The sequence below is a fragment of the Copidosoma floridanum genome, unplaced genomic scaffold (assembly GCF_036245765.1).
Source record: "Copidosoma floridanum isolate Cflo_tuat_1 unplaced genomic scaffold, Cflo_Japanese_pri ptg000013l, whole genome shotgun sequence".
Taxonomy (NCBI): Eukaryota; Metazoa; Arthropoda; class Insecta; order Hymenoptera; family Encyrtidae; genus Copidosoma; species Copidosoma floridanum.
In genome coordinates, this window is record NW_028321890.1 from 26,861,293 (window position 1) to 26,874,701 (window position 13,409).

Sequence of the window (13,409 nt, forward strand, 5' to 3'; positions counted from 1 at the left end):
TACAGCCTCGATGTAAGCCATCGCTTCGTGTACGCGTTTTACCAACCAGCCTTAGGCCTTCATCTTTGAGTGCTTGTTTCACGAGCGGTGGTGCTCTTTTGTGCACAAGTGTGGGGATGGGATGCGTTGATGACTGTAATTTTATGTCTCGTTATTGCGTTGTCTTGTGAACCATGAGCTTGTCGGGTAGGGGTGCGGAATTAATTTCAATAAGTATCGTTGGGCTTGATGTGCGCACACACTCGTCCGAAACTTCATGAGAAGTTTCGCTATCTTGAAAAGTCAAGAAAATACAGGTAATTGCATACACACATATCCAAGTAGATATCCAAATGGACACATGTTTTTAATATTTGATGGGGTTGAAAAAATATTTTCATTCATTGTATAACGTCATTGCAATGCTCGATGTTTATAGACGTCCGTCTGAAGATTCATCTTGAAGGAAGCAAAGGTTTTCTTAAACTAACATTCAAGTACTTATTCATATTTTTTTTAAAACAAAGAATATATCACCTGCATATAGATGGTGATTCAGGGACAAGTGTAAATATTGTTTTGCTCAGTAAACTGAGAGTGCAAGCAAAAGATAAAGTGTGAGAATTTTTTTTTTTTTTTTTTTTTTTTTTATAAGCTGCTTCAAAAAAATTGTATAAAGTGTTTACAGCTGTGTTAATAATAACAATATTTCGATAAAATAAAAAAGCTTAGACTATTTGTCAGATTTATTTTATTTTTATTATCTTCCTACCATTTACCAAAGTGTTTTCTTTGCCATAGTGATAAAACTAGCCAATACATGTGTATATATTTATTAGGCTATAAGAAAGTAGGACAAGTTAAGCATCCCTTTCCATACAAATGAATTTTTCAATGGGCAACACCGAGTTATTTCGATTGTATACAAGCAGAAAGTATTCTCATTTAAAAAAACACTATCATAAGAAATTGGGTGAAAGATCTATTAAGCCATTATTCTGATTATTTTAATGAATGTAATTATTAATGCAATTTAAATGTTTTAAAATTAGAAACACTTTTTTCTTTTTATCGTCAATTTTATTTTATATATTAAAACTGGAGTAGACGTCTTATATATGGTTGCAATAATTTTTAGATCGTTTTATCGAGAAAATGAAAGTAAAAAGTGATTTAGGTTTTCACAATTAATAATTTATGAACCTTTTTTCTTTAGAGTAAACAGTATTGAAAAAACTTTTAGTACAACTACGTTGTAATACCAAATTAAAAAAGCTTATTTAGCAGTAAGATGACACAGAAACAAACAACTTAAAATTACTACTATACGTTAAATTATCAGAACTAACTATTATTGCTGTGCCAAGAGGAGTATAAAAAAGCTTGTGATCGACAATGCAATTTGAAAGGTTGGAAAGGCAATTGACATGTTTATGAAGTGTTCATACTTAATTTGGCTAGTGTTAAATTCATTACCAAGAACAAATGTATCTGCACAAAATTATAAAAATGGAAATTTTATACGTGTGTTGTACTTTCAAATAAAAATGGGCCATAATTGATATAATGAAATTAATGAAAATTGTATAAACTACTATTTGTGAGGAAATAAATATATTAAAACTGCATTCTTAAAATTTTTTACCCGAAAACTGAGTTACTCTCCCAAAAATATCCATCTGTTTCTACCTGTGTGTCTGCCTCCTTATTAGTATTTATATTTGTGTATTATCAATTGGACATAAGATTTAATTTAATTTTTACTTTTTCTTTTCAATTTTGCTTGATATTTTTTGAGTGAGAGTTTTTTTTATTCTTATAATTATCGCAGCAAGAGATGTATCAAACATGTGTTTTTATTTTTGAAGGATTAAAGTAGGCCCAGCTGTTTTAAAGGACCAATAATATTGTTTGTTGAGTAATATCGTATACTAGAGACTGCCAAATTTATCGTTAAAGAATTTTTATCTCTTAGATGCGAGAAAAACATTTTTTTTTGTATAAATTTGAATAATTTTGTAACTTTTTCTTTTTTTTCAGAAGACCACTAATAATTTTTTTTATTGCAGCATCGAAAGAGGAATTTCCAGAATAATATTTGTATCGGTAGGAAATATTTTTTGTAAAGAATGCCTAGACAGACCTACACAGTACTTTATTAAGTCAATTGCAGTTTTAAACCTTGCCATAACTGAGTACATCGTTTGTGGAAAAGTTATTAAGAGTTAATTTAGATAGCTTTTTAATAAAATTATTTTTAATAAAAGTTATAAGAAATTGAAATTGAACGTCTAAATATTACCAGTTATCAAAGAAAACCTGTGTGGGGTAATTCTGGTTCTAACTAGTACAAAGTAATTATACATTAGATATGATAAATTCCTTACTTTTGCTGCCAAAGTGTGTAATGTATTATTTTCGAATTATACTTTTTTTTACAATGACATTTGAACTCTCTCAACAATAAATTATTAAGAAAGAAACTTGTAGGTTTCTAAACTACTAAATTTTTTTTACTACTTAAATGGGTATTTCGTACAAACTAAAAGTGAAGTTCTATGTTAGATTAACTATAGCAGCAGCATCCTGATAAAATACTTATCACGCAGTTAAGAGGGTATATCATTTTTTTTTTCAATTTTCGTGTTTCAGTGATCATTTGGTAAATTGAGACTTCTGTCATAGTGATAAAACTGTCCAGTGAGCAAGTACACCTTAAGCTGGAAACGTGAAAACTAAGTTAGTGATTGTTGAAATAGCAAGAAATATTAAAGAAACTTAAATTAAATACCTTGTGATGTCAAAAGTAAATTCTTTTCTGGCTTACATTTTTTTAATTAACTTGGTGATAGGCAGTTGTAAGTATAATATTTTATTATAAAGTTACTTTGCAAAAAAAATTAAAGTGAATAACTTTATTAACTTAACTTTTCCGTTACCATATGTGTCGGACGAATCGTATTCTAAGGTTTTATTTGACTGTAGAAGATAGAATCATTGTGTTGGTTAGTTTACAAGCGAACTGGAATAGGTAATCGGAGCAAGCAATCCTAGAAATCTTTTATTATACTTGTTTGAATAAATTTTGATATTTAGAATAAGTTTATCCACCATTAACTCAATAACTATCACTTTGTTGAAAATTTAGCCTTACCGCCCAGGTGAACAGTCATTTGTTTCGAGTAATTTATAAAAAATAAAATTTTCTATGACAATATTAGTTAGCCACGTATTTAACAGAAATGATGGGCTTTTCCTTAAACTAATTTATAATAAATTTATAATAATTAGATTTTTTAAAATAATGAAACAATGATTACAATCATACAAAAAAAGTGTTAAAATAAAAATAAAGTAGTTGAGTATTTTAGAATAATATTCGTATGAAGGCTTCATAATAAATTCAAACATTTACCTTATCTTTTACGTCTGATTTTAGCACTGTGTTGGCGCTCACCATGTAAAAAAAAGGATATGGAATTTTGTGCTGAACAATGCAACGCAAGAGGTAGAAAAGGCAGTTGTTATACCAATAAAATGCTTATACTTAATATGATGGGCGGTTCATACTACACAACAAAACATTGTATATGCCACAAATAAAGATATTTAATTAAAAACGATATCTATGATTTTTTTGTTATCTCGATTGCAGAAGTCTTTGACTTTTTGATTTAATAAAGCAATGTAAACTTTTTTTCATCGCATATTACAATCAAAATAATGTTTTGAGTCCATTGTAAAACGTAAATGTACGTACTTTGTTGGAGTATCAAACATTTCTCAGCTTTTTACGAACCTGAAGTATTCAAATTTGATTCAGTAAAATAATTTTCTTATTGTCATTTTAGTCGTAATTAATTTTCTCCATTGACGACACTTATTGCATTTGAAAGTATCTAATTATGGTTTGAAAACAGAGTCCAAACACCTAGGGATACATTACTCGAAACACCTTTATGTTTGCGGTCAAACTTTGTTTTAAACTAAAGATACTCGGTAAGTGTGTGACTGCGCTCTGTGATGCGTTGAAAATGAAAAGCACATGTTCGTAGCAGCCGTGCCTGACAAAATGCCACACTCCAGACCTCTAAATCTAATTACCTGGGCAAACTGTCAGGGGATTAATTGACAATAAGACGAGCGGAGCGGAATTGAGTTTGTCCCCGTGGAGTTTGACAGATGCATTTTTTCCAGGAGCAGCACGAGAATAAGTAAACGGGGACGAAGGCACGGGAGAAGGATGCAGAAGAAGAAGGACGCGTGCGAGGCGCGTATGAGCTGCTGGCGGCGGGTCCGATGCTCGGGGTAATTAATGGCCAGTTTGGCGATCGGCCGGACAGCTGTCGCGTTTTTTCGGTGCTCGCATGCGCCAGTGCCGCCGCGACGAATGGAATCTCGCGGAGGGCACCGCACGCGGTTAGCGCGGAAATCGTCCCCCCCTGAAGAAAGAAGCGCTAGAGCGCCCCCGGAAGGAGTAAGATGGATGGCTCCGAGTTAACTCGACAAGATCAATTGAATTTCTATTTGGACCCTGTCATTGGAGCTGTACGAGGTGGTGCTGGTGTTTTTTTTTTTTTTTTTTTCTTTACTTTTCTTACTTGATTTGATAATAGCCAACGCGCTTCTTACTTTTTACCTCTCAATTTGCGCTTGATTTTTCCTTGTGGTAAAAAATATTTTTTTTTTTGTTTAAGTGTTATTCCAAATCTTTTTTTTTTTTTTTTTTTACGGGGACACATTTTTTCGGTCTGTGGGGATAAGATTCATTGCAGGGAGTCACTGCATATTCATAATGTCGAAAATAAGAGATGTAACAAGTTGAACCTTAGGCGCTTTTTGTCTGGATTCTCTTATAATTACTGCTGTAAGTGTCCCACGGATACGAATAAATTAATAGTCATACATAAAAAAGTTTCATTGAAATTAATTTGATTCAACAATAACTAAGTCAATATTCAAGGTTTAGGCATAATTTTATCCATGTACTAATTATACGTCGCAAGAATATTCGTATTACAACTTAAGTGAAATCATTCGCGTTCACAGTCAATGACCGATTGTAAGTATACTATTATCTATCGGCTTCCACTTGCACTTAAACATATAGTACTTAGTGACGTGATAAACGTGTATAGCTGTACTTTTATGGTACAGATTTATTCGCATCAATTTGAAACGCTATTGATACTATTATCGCACGCGCGTAACGTTGAGGGGAAAAATTTATCCTTCTACATTACACTACGATGCAGCAGACAATATTTGCTGATTCATTTGTTTTCATATTTACGAGTGATTCCATAAAAAAAAACTCGTGTTTAGGAGCCTCTCGATATTGTCAAAACAAATTTTTTTCGGGGCAAACATTTGTAACAAAGATTTTTATCTTCCACATGTCTCTTGTTCTGATGTGTAAACGCGAAAGTATATTTAAGTCGCGTTCATTAATTTTTAGTGATTGAGGATTAAAAAACAAACAAATATCGGACAATTAACGAATGTACATCTATTGTCAATCTAATGTCTCGAATTTTTGTTAATGATTTCTTTATTAAATCCAAGTAATATTTTCCACGAGTGCGAAATATGGAAAATTTTGTAAGTGAGATAAAACGAAATTCATTGAAAAACTTGGAAAAGATAAAAATACAAGTTAATTCTGAGTGTATTCGTATTCACGAGTTACGTCTTTATTCTGTAGGCATCGAAAAGGCCAAAATCCTTGTTCAAAAAGTGTGCCACCGAAAAACATTACTATAATTTTGGGTACTTCTTGAGTACAGATTTTTGTGGAATTACTCTTATGCATTTACTATCGCTACCAACGAGTTCTTTTTAATCATCGTTCGCTTCTATTTTTTTTTATCTATAATCTTTTTCACAAATTATTTACATGCTCGCACAATAAATCGCACGGAAAGTGGCATTACGTAGTTCTTTGCTCAGCTGAAATTTTATCAATGAATTATTCATCGCTCATAAAGTTTGTGTAAAATAGCATTTTTTTTTATACAGCGTTCCTGTCGCAACGTACAAGGATTTAAAAATGCGAGTGCGCAATTAATGACCTCTGGCACTCGTAGACGTACCGAAACTCCCCACGTACAAAATTCAACATCATATCCCTTAACCAGAAGCTGCATGGATACTATATTATCGTAACGACGAACTCCTTTAGCTGATGAGAAATCAGTCGGGGCGTCGTCGATCGAGTCAGTTATATTAATCGATCACCATCCTCGTGTTCCTCAGGACTATGTGTACAATGTGCAGGAAAAGCATTGGGTCGCGTCCTCCTCGTGGCTCTAGTACTCTGCGATGCTTAGCTAACCCACGGTGTTCGTGTATTTGCGTACCTGTAGACGTTCTCATTCACGTCAGGCGCGATAGGCCAGGGTCATTTATCTCAAGCAAAACCTTGCTAATGATGCGGTCCTCCTTTGCATGCGTGTTCTCCCTCTTGCTGTGTGTATCGTTATATATTTGGTTTTACAATACCCAAAGTGAGGGGAACTTTGTAACGTGTAACTTCAACGATCAGTACACACCTTCAAAGGAATCGTCAATTGATCGTCAAGGTTGTAGCGATGTCACCTTTTTATATGGTTGTTTTTTTAAGTTAATATATACATATTTTTTTTTTTTTCAATTTCAACGTAGAAAAAAAGTGCGTGTAAAAAAGAGGAGTGATTCGGATCCACCAGTAGCTATACTTGTCTATTGTATTTCTTACGAAGTAAAGATGATCAGAGCTGTTTCTGGTGCACGCGAAACTCTCGTTAACTCGCTTTTAGCGCATTTCGGTTTTGGAGGTGTTTCGACGCTTCTTCGAAGTAACACGTACGCAGCGAGAATCCTTTTGCCTTTGCACGCTTGGAAGGGGTAACTAAAGCATGTGCGTCGAGTTGAGGGAAAAAGTTTTTTTTTTTTTTTTCGTACAGCTCCCTTTTTATTTGTTTTTCAGGGGGGAGATGAGACCGATGGGGTGGGTTTTCGAGGTGTGTTCACGTGTGTGTCCCGAAAGTGATTAATAGTCTTGGACTTTACGTACAATTGAGTGAAAAATGAGGAAATAATTTAGGGTAGTTTTTTATTCGGGTATAATTGAGTAAATATAAAGTTGAAAATGTTCAAATGAGAATTTTTCAAACACCAAGCGACCTTTCAACTCTTGGATTTGAAAAAAATTGCTCCGACAACATTGTGCTGAATATTTCTGTCTTCCTATTCTCGAAAAATCGGATCGCTCGATGTATGAACCAATGAAGTATAAAAATCGATTGAGATTTTAAACAACCGTTTCCCTATCGCCCATTGCAATGGAAATGGGTGTTTTTCCATGCAATGATCCAATGATTTCTAAAATCCTATAATAGCTAGATGGGTACACCCATCCTTACACGAGATCCCCCCTTGGTTCTCTCCTCCGTCTCAGCAGGGGCATGCGGATCCGCTGCGCACACTTCCCACATGATGTACAAAGAGATGCGGAAAAAGAGAAAACGAAACGGGGGTGCGCCGCGTCCATTTATCATAGTTCGCGCTGTCAATCTTGGGTTTCTTTCTCCCTTTTGGCTGTGCGCGCATTGATACGACGACGGCGCACCACCGCCTGCCGTCTGCGGTTCGCCGACGTCGCGACGCGCTCAGCTGCTCGATCGACCGACCTCCCTTTGTGCGAAATTTTGCTTCCTCCCCCCTACGGGTCCCCCGAAACTTTGGGTTTTCCGTCGACTCGTGTGATTCCTGGGAGGGAAAATTTCGTACTCGAGAATTTGCAAGACAAACAAGCTTACAACCATTGAGGTATTTAGCTGCTGTCAATCAACGTGCACTCATCTCAGAGTCGACGATGGTGGCTCGAGGGGCTTTTCCTCAAGAGTGTCATAATCTCGGCTTAGTGCAGGTCCCTGGGTGGAGAGCGAAGAGATCATCGGTACGAGTACACGTGGCAGCGGAGGATGACCCTGCCGAATTCACGGTCCCAGGTGAATATACCTGTCGCTCCCGCTCCAGTGAAAACAAAAATTTACGAGCGCGACCGTTCCGGTGGTTCGCCAAGAATTTGCGGGCAAACCAAATTTTTGATCATTTGATCGACTGATGGGTAATTTTGGCTCTGGCTCCTCCGATTTGACGTGCGCTCGTTAGGGTGGAGGTAAATCAATCAATCGATCGAGCCACACGAATTAAATGTATACTAGCCGCCGTGAGCAAGCGAGAGTCGAGTCAATTTTTTTTTCCCCCGTTCAGCCTAAACAAAAAAAAAGAAAAAAAAAAAAAAAAAAAAAAAAAACAATATGACACACGCAGGCACGTTAATTGCCATTGTGACAATTAATTAATCGATCACTGGCCATGTCAGTACCAAAAAGGGGAAAAAAAGAGCAGCAGAGAGTTGCAAGTGAGACGATAACTTTTGGATCGGTTCGGCGTCTCTCGACGGGGGGGAGGGTAAGGATCGCGCGCAAGAAATCGGATCGACACATGCACGCGCCGAGATTTGCCGTGAGGAAGAAAAGAGGAATGAGCGCGGCCACCGTGCTCGTGTCTCTCTATACACAGTGGCTTAAATCACGCGTAGGTATTTTCTAAGTGTATACACGGGCGTATACAATGTGGAATAAGGAGAGGAGGCGCGGGGACGCGCGCACTGCCTCCGAAAGATTGCTCAGCAGTTTTTGCGCTCCGCCCCGAAACGCCCGCCTATTCCGTCGCTGCATCAATCTTTTGCGTGTATACGTGTAGACGAAGCTCCCCTGGTGCGACACTATGTGGTCAAGGAGACACTAATTTGCCAGTTAATTATACGTGCCTTGGCTACGTTTCAACGTTGACGTTTGAGTGGGCTACAACTTTTTTTTTTTTTTTTTTTTTTTGACATTTTTACTTCGTCAGGCTCGACTGTCGAAGAATTTTAGTCCTCGATGAATATACAAAGCGATGAAATTGCTATGATGAAAATTTTCGAGTGTAGATGTTATAGGTACGTGAGAGAGCTACTGTCTGTAAGAGATTAAAAAAAAAAAACATTTTCTTTATCTAATAATTTGGTGACACCAAATTTCATAGCTGCATGAAAATTGAAAAAAATTGTCGAATCAAAGTGACCCAGAGAATTGAAGTTAAAAGAGTTATCGAAGTGTACAAAATCACTCTCGAAATACTAGACAAAAATATTCACAGGGCATAGTTTTGTAAATAGAAGCGTTTGTTCTCTGAAATTTCAAACAACAAAGGCAACAAAAAGCTACCACTACTGTAGCACGAGCGTAAATACGCAACAACGGCAAGGCACGGCAAACAAAATATAAATCAATCGCAAAGGAATAATGGCTACGCGCCACTGCAGCGGGAGAGCGTCAAAAAAAAAAAAAAAAAAAAAAAAAAAAAAAGTAGGTACAGGGTAAAAGCAAGGGCCGTCCGGCTGATATTCCCAATTTCTGGTTGCTGCCGGCGGCCGCCTCCCTTTGTCGTGTACGCGACGCCCTTTCCCTTATTTTCTCGCTGGCTGCACGCATATGTCGCCCGCGTGTGCGCCTATGGACCCCTGCACCGCAGTCATATTATATACAATGCGAGCCAATGTGGCTCCTTGACATTTATTTTCTAGTCTTTTTTTTTTTTTTTTCTTCTCAACTTCAAATTGGCCAATTTTCGTACATGCGACGTAGGAGGGGAGCTCCAGTGAGGGGGCGGGGATTAAATCGCTCGGATCTCACGATGCCTCTTTGACCTTTTGCTCCAAGTTTATGGGGCTCGGAACGGAGCTGCTCGTTTTACCAGTTAATATCCAATAAACACCACACACGGACCGAGATGTCAATGGCGGTTCATCAGCTATCTCTGGTAATTGACACACACGCCGTGATGTACGCTAAAAAAAAGGCCCAACAAAAGGCCCCGGAAGAGCACTCAAAGCTGTAAAACACACGAAACGAATGGGCCTCCCTTTTTTCCCTCGATTGGCCTTTTTCCTCCTTTTCTCGGAGACGAAGAGGGACGTAAAAACATGACGAGGTTTTCATCTCCACACAGCCCGGAAGACGCATGGGTACTTAGGTAGGGAAGAAGAAGAAGAGGAAGCCGAGGAGGAGATCCCTCGAAAAGGAGAAAGTTTTACGACGCATTGTGCAAGCGTGGACGCTTTGGAAAAAAAAAAAAAAAAAAAAAATAACAGGAGGCACACCCGGGGAGCTCGAGTTCCCAGGACCCCAAATCGCAACATCGCGCGAACAACGCGGTCGCATCATGCCCTGTTTATAGATGCAGCGGCGCGCCTCTCGGGCCGTGTGCAGGTAGTGTAGCACGCGCGCGCACCCCCAGGTAAAACATAAAGAGGTACCGGAGGGCGCGTGGCGGTGCGCGTGTCCGCTCGACTTGGGCCCGGATATTTTCAAAATAGAGCCATAAAACTCGGTATTTCGGGCACTGGCTGCTGCGACGGGCTGAAAACAAAGGTGCGGGAAGGTACGAGAAATATTCCCAGCAAAAAGGGAGTCAGGGGCGGAGGGGGGGGGAGAGTTGTTTTACGAAACCAAACGAGTAGAGCTGGGTCCCGTCAAGCTGTAAAAGTGCTCCCGGAGTTGCTGATTCGGGGAAAAATTGTGTTTTCCCGGCGATGGACGGAGGGAAGGGAAATATGGGAAATCTACCGATGAGTCACGCGAATTTTTCCCCGATGAATATTTGAAGCGCAGGTCGAATAAACGCTTCGAGATGATATAATGGGAGTGTAGGTACGTGGTTTATAAAATCTCGGGGAGGGGAAAAAAAAAAAAAACGATTTCGGGGCGAGCGAGCAAACAGAGTTTGAGGAGACACGGACTTGTCGCTGACGTCTCTTTCCCCGAGCGCGGCCCTACTCCGTACATCGTGCATCTACGACCTGACCGATGACGATTAATCAAGCGGCCTGCGAACCTCCTCTCCCGTTTCGTGGACGTGTGTGTGCGCGCATTTAGCGCGAGGAGAGAGACGAGCATCTGTCCCTTTCTCAGTGGTGCCTATATAACTCTGCGGATGCCCTTTTACTCGCCTATTTCTTTCTTTGGCCATCTCTGGCTCGGTCTCTCTGCGGACGGACAGCGGGGCCGCGCGTGTGTTTTCATTAATCGCACTTTTCGACGGCTCCGGAATAGCAGGATAACGATCCCTCGGAACAAAAAGATTGAGGGACTCGATCGTTTAGCATTTGCGAGGTATTGTACTGAGGAGGGAAAGGGACCACGGACTCTGAAGAAAAATGTTGTAGAAGTGTAATCGTATTAGTTGTTTTATTCTCATCAAAGTTGGAATGAAATAAAAAATATCAAATAAATAAAATAAAAAAATGTCTATGTCACAACCTATTATGCCGATGGTCTTCAGATATATCTCGTTGTACTGGAAGATATTTTTTATCATTACACAAATCGTATGGACATTTGCCACATGGAAAATTCGAACGTTAGAACTCTGCCTTACGGTGACACGGACTATCTAACCATGCCATCTGAACCGCACCACTAGACATTACGAAGAGTATCATACTAACTCATTGAATTGGGTAAAATATTATGTTCTTGCATATACGAAATAAATTAATAATTGTATCGAAAAGGTTCATTAACTTCGTTTGTTCTCATGATAACTTTTTATGGTCTAAAACCGCAATCAACTCGAAATAACAAAAATCTCCTCCGAATGTTACGTAGCACAAGCAAGATTGATCTGTAAAAATTGTTAAAATTAAAAATAAATTTCACTCACCTGAAAAAAAAAAAAAAAAAAAAAGAAAAAAAAAGTAAAACCATTGTCGATTCATCTATCGTTTTGCGGATAGCGCGTGTAAATAGCCAAGCGGCGAACACGGAGGCAAAAAAAAAAAAAAATGTTGATTGATAGCCGCTCATCGATGTCCACGTCCTCCTCTTCGTTTGTTCGATGAGCTGCTGCCACTGTAGGGCACACGCATGTATACACACGGTGGCCGCATGCACATTGTACCAGCGGAGAACGAGAAGTAGAGAAAAAAAGAAAAAAACGCGGCCAGGGAAGTCGTCTCGATATAATTAATAATAAAAGCGATGATAAAAGCAGCGGTAACTCGTGTGCTCGGAGCGGGCGAGGAGAGAAGAAGGGGGGAGGGGGGCAGACGAAGGGTGTGTAGCTCTCTGATGGCGCAGGGCGGAGTAGCTCTGCATTAAGATTGTATTGCACTATGATATTATTATACATGTATGTATACGTATGGGAACAAGCGTGGCGGCTTGGCATACGTACGTTATACCCATTGTATGTATTTATTGCTTATACAGCATATACAGTGGTCCTGCGACTTCATTTCAACGGTGGCTTGGTAATCGTTTTGGGTTATATGGTATTAAGCGGATAAACGTTTGCGCTGATGAGCCAGGGCGCTGCCACCGCGTTTTATTTATTGCCATTGTTCTGCTAATTGAGTTGCACTACTATTCTGCTCTATATATAATATATACTTTCAGGATGGCACCTCTTTTCTTATATACAGTTAGTTGGTTTATACAAGAGCAAGGGATTTAAAACCCCAACACTCAACGTGACTTATATCTATTTAAGGGTGGATGCGTCCAAATTATATGGGTGATGGATTTTTATTGCGGGAGAGAGGTGGCTGCGCCAAGGTGAGGAGTTCAATGGAGGTGCAGTCGACCTGGTTTAGGGGTAAATTATTCCACGATGGCTCGTCGATTTACAAATCATGTCGTCGCACCTAATGTAAATAATGAGATCGGCAAATTTTTTATCTTACCGTGACAATATTATTTATGCTCGAGATTGTTGGAAATTAATTTTTCGGTTTACTTTGTTCCGCTATGCATGTATACAAAAAAACATTAAACTAAATATGTATAAAATAAAATTAGGAAAAAAAAAATTACCAAGAGTTAAATTTACAATCTCCTGTACGTCAGATAAAAGCTCTACCAAGTATCAGTTATTAAGAAGCTATCGAGTGATCCATCATATGATATTAAATATAAGGAGGTAACGAAATTACTCGAATCTTCGATGATTTTAAAAAATTTCTCAAACTTTTAACTAAGTTACTCAAACGTTCGTACTTGCTAGATAGTAAAATCTCAGACGTTCAATCGGTATCATAAATTTCCAGCACCAATTACCCATCAGCAGCCTCATAGAGCTAATCATATCCGACTCGCGATTGACTGCTACATCCCTCCTTACACGAGCTACCGATCCCAAATCGCAAATTGCAAAAAAAAGTACGAGCGTTAACAAGAGCATCATTTGGTTGCAAAAAGCAAAAAAAAACAGCCCTACCTCCCTGACTACGGTAGGCGTCCCGGTTCATGCAAAGCGCCCCGACCCCCCACGCGTGCAAACGAAATCTGGCCACTGACGCTACAGCGGGTAGTATCGTGAACACATGGTCTGACCCCCGT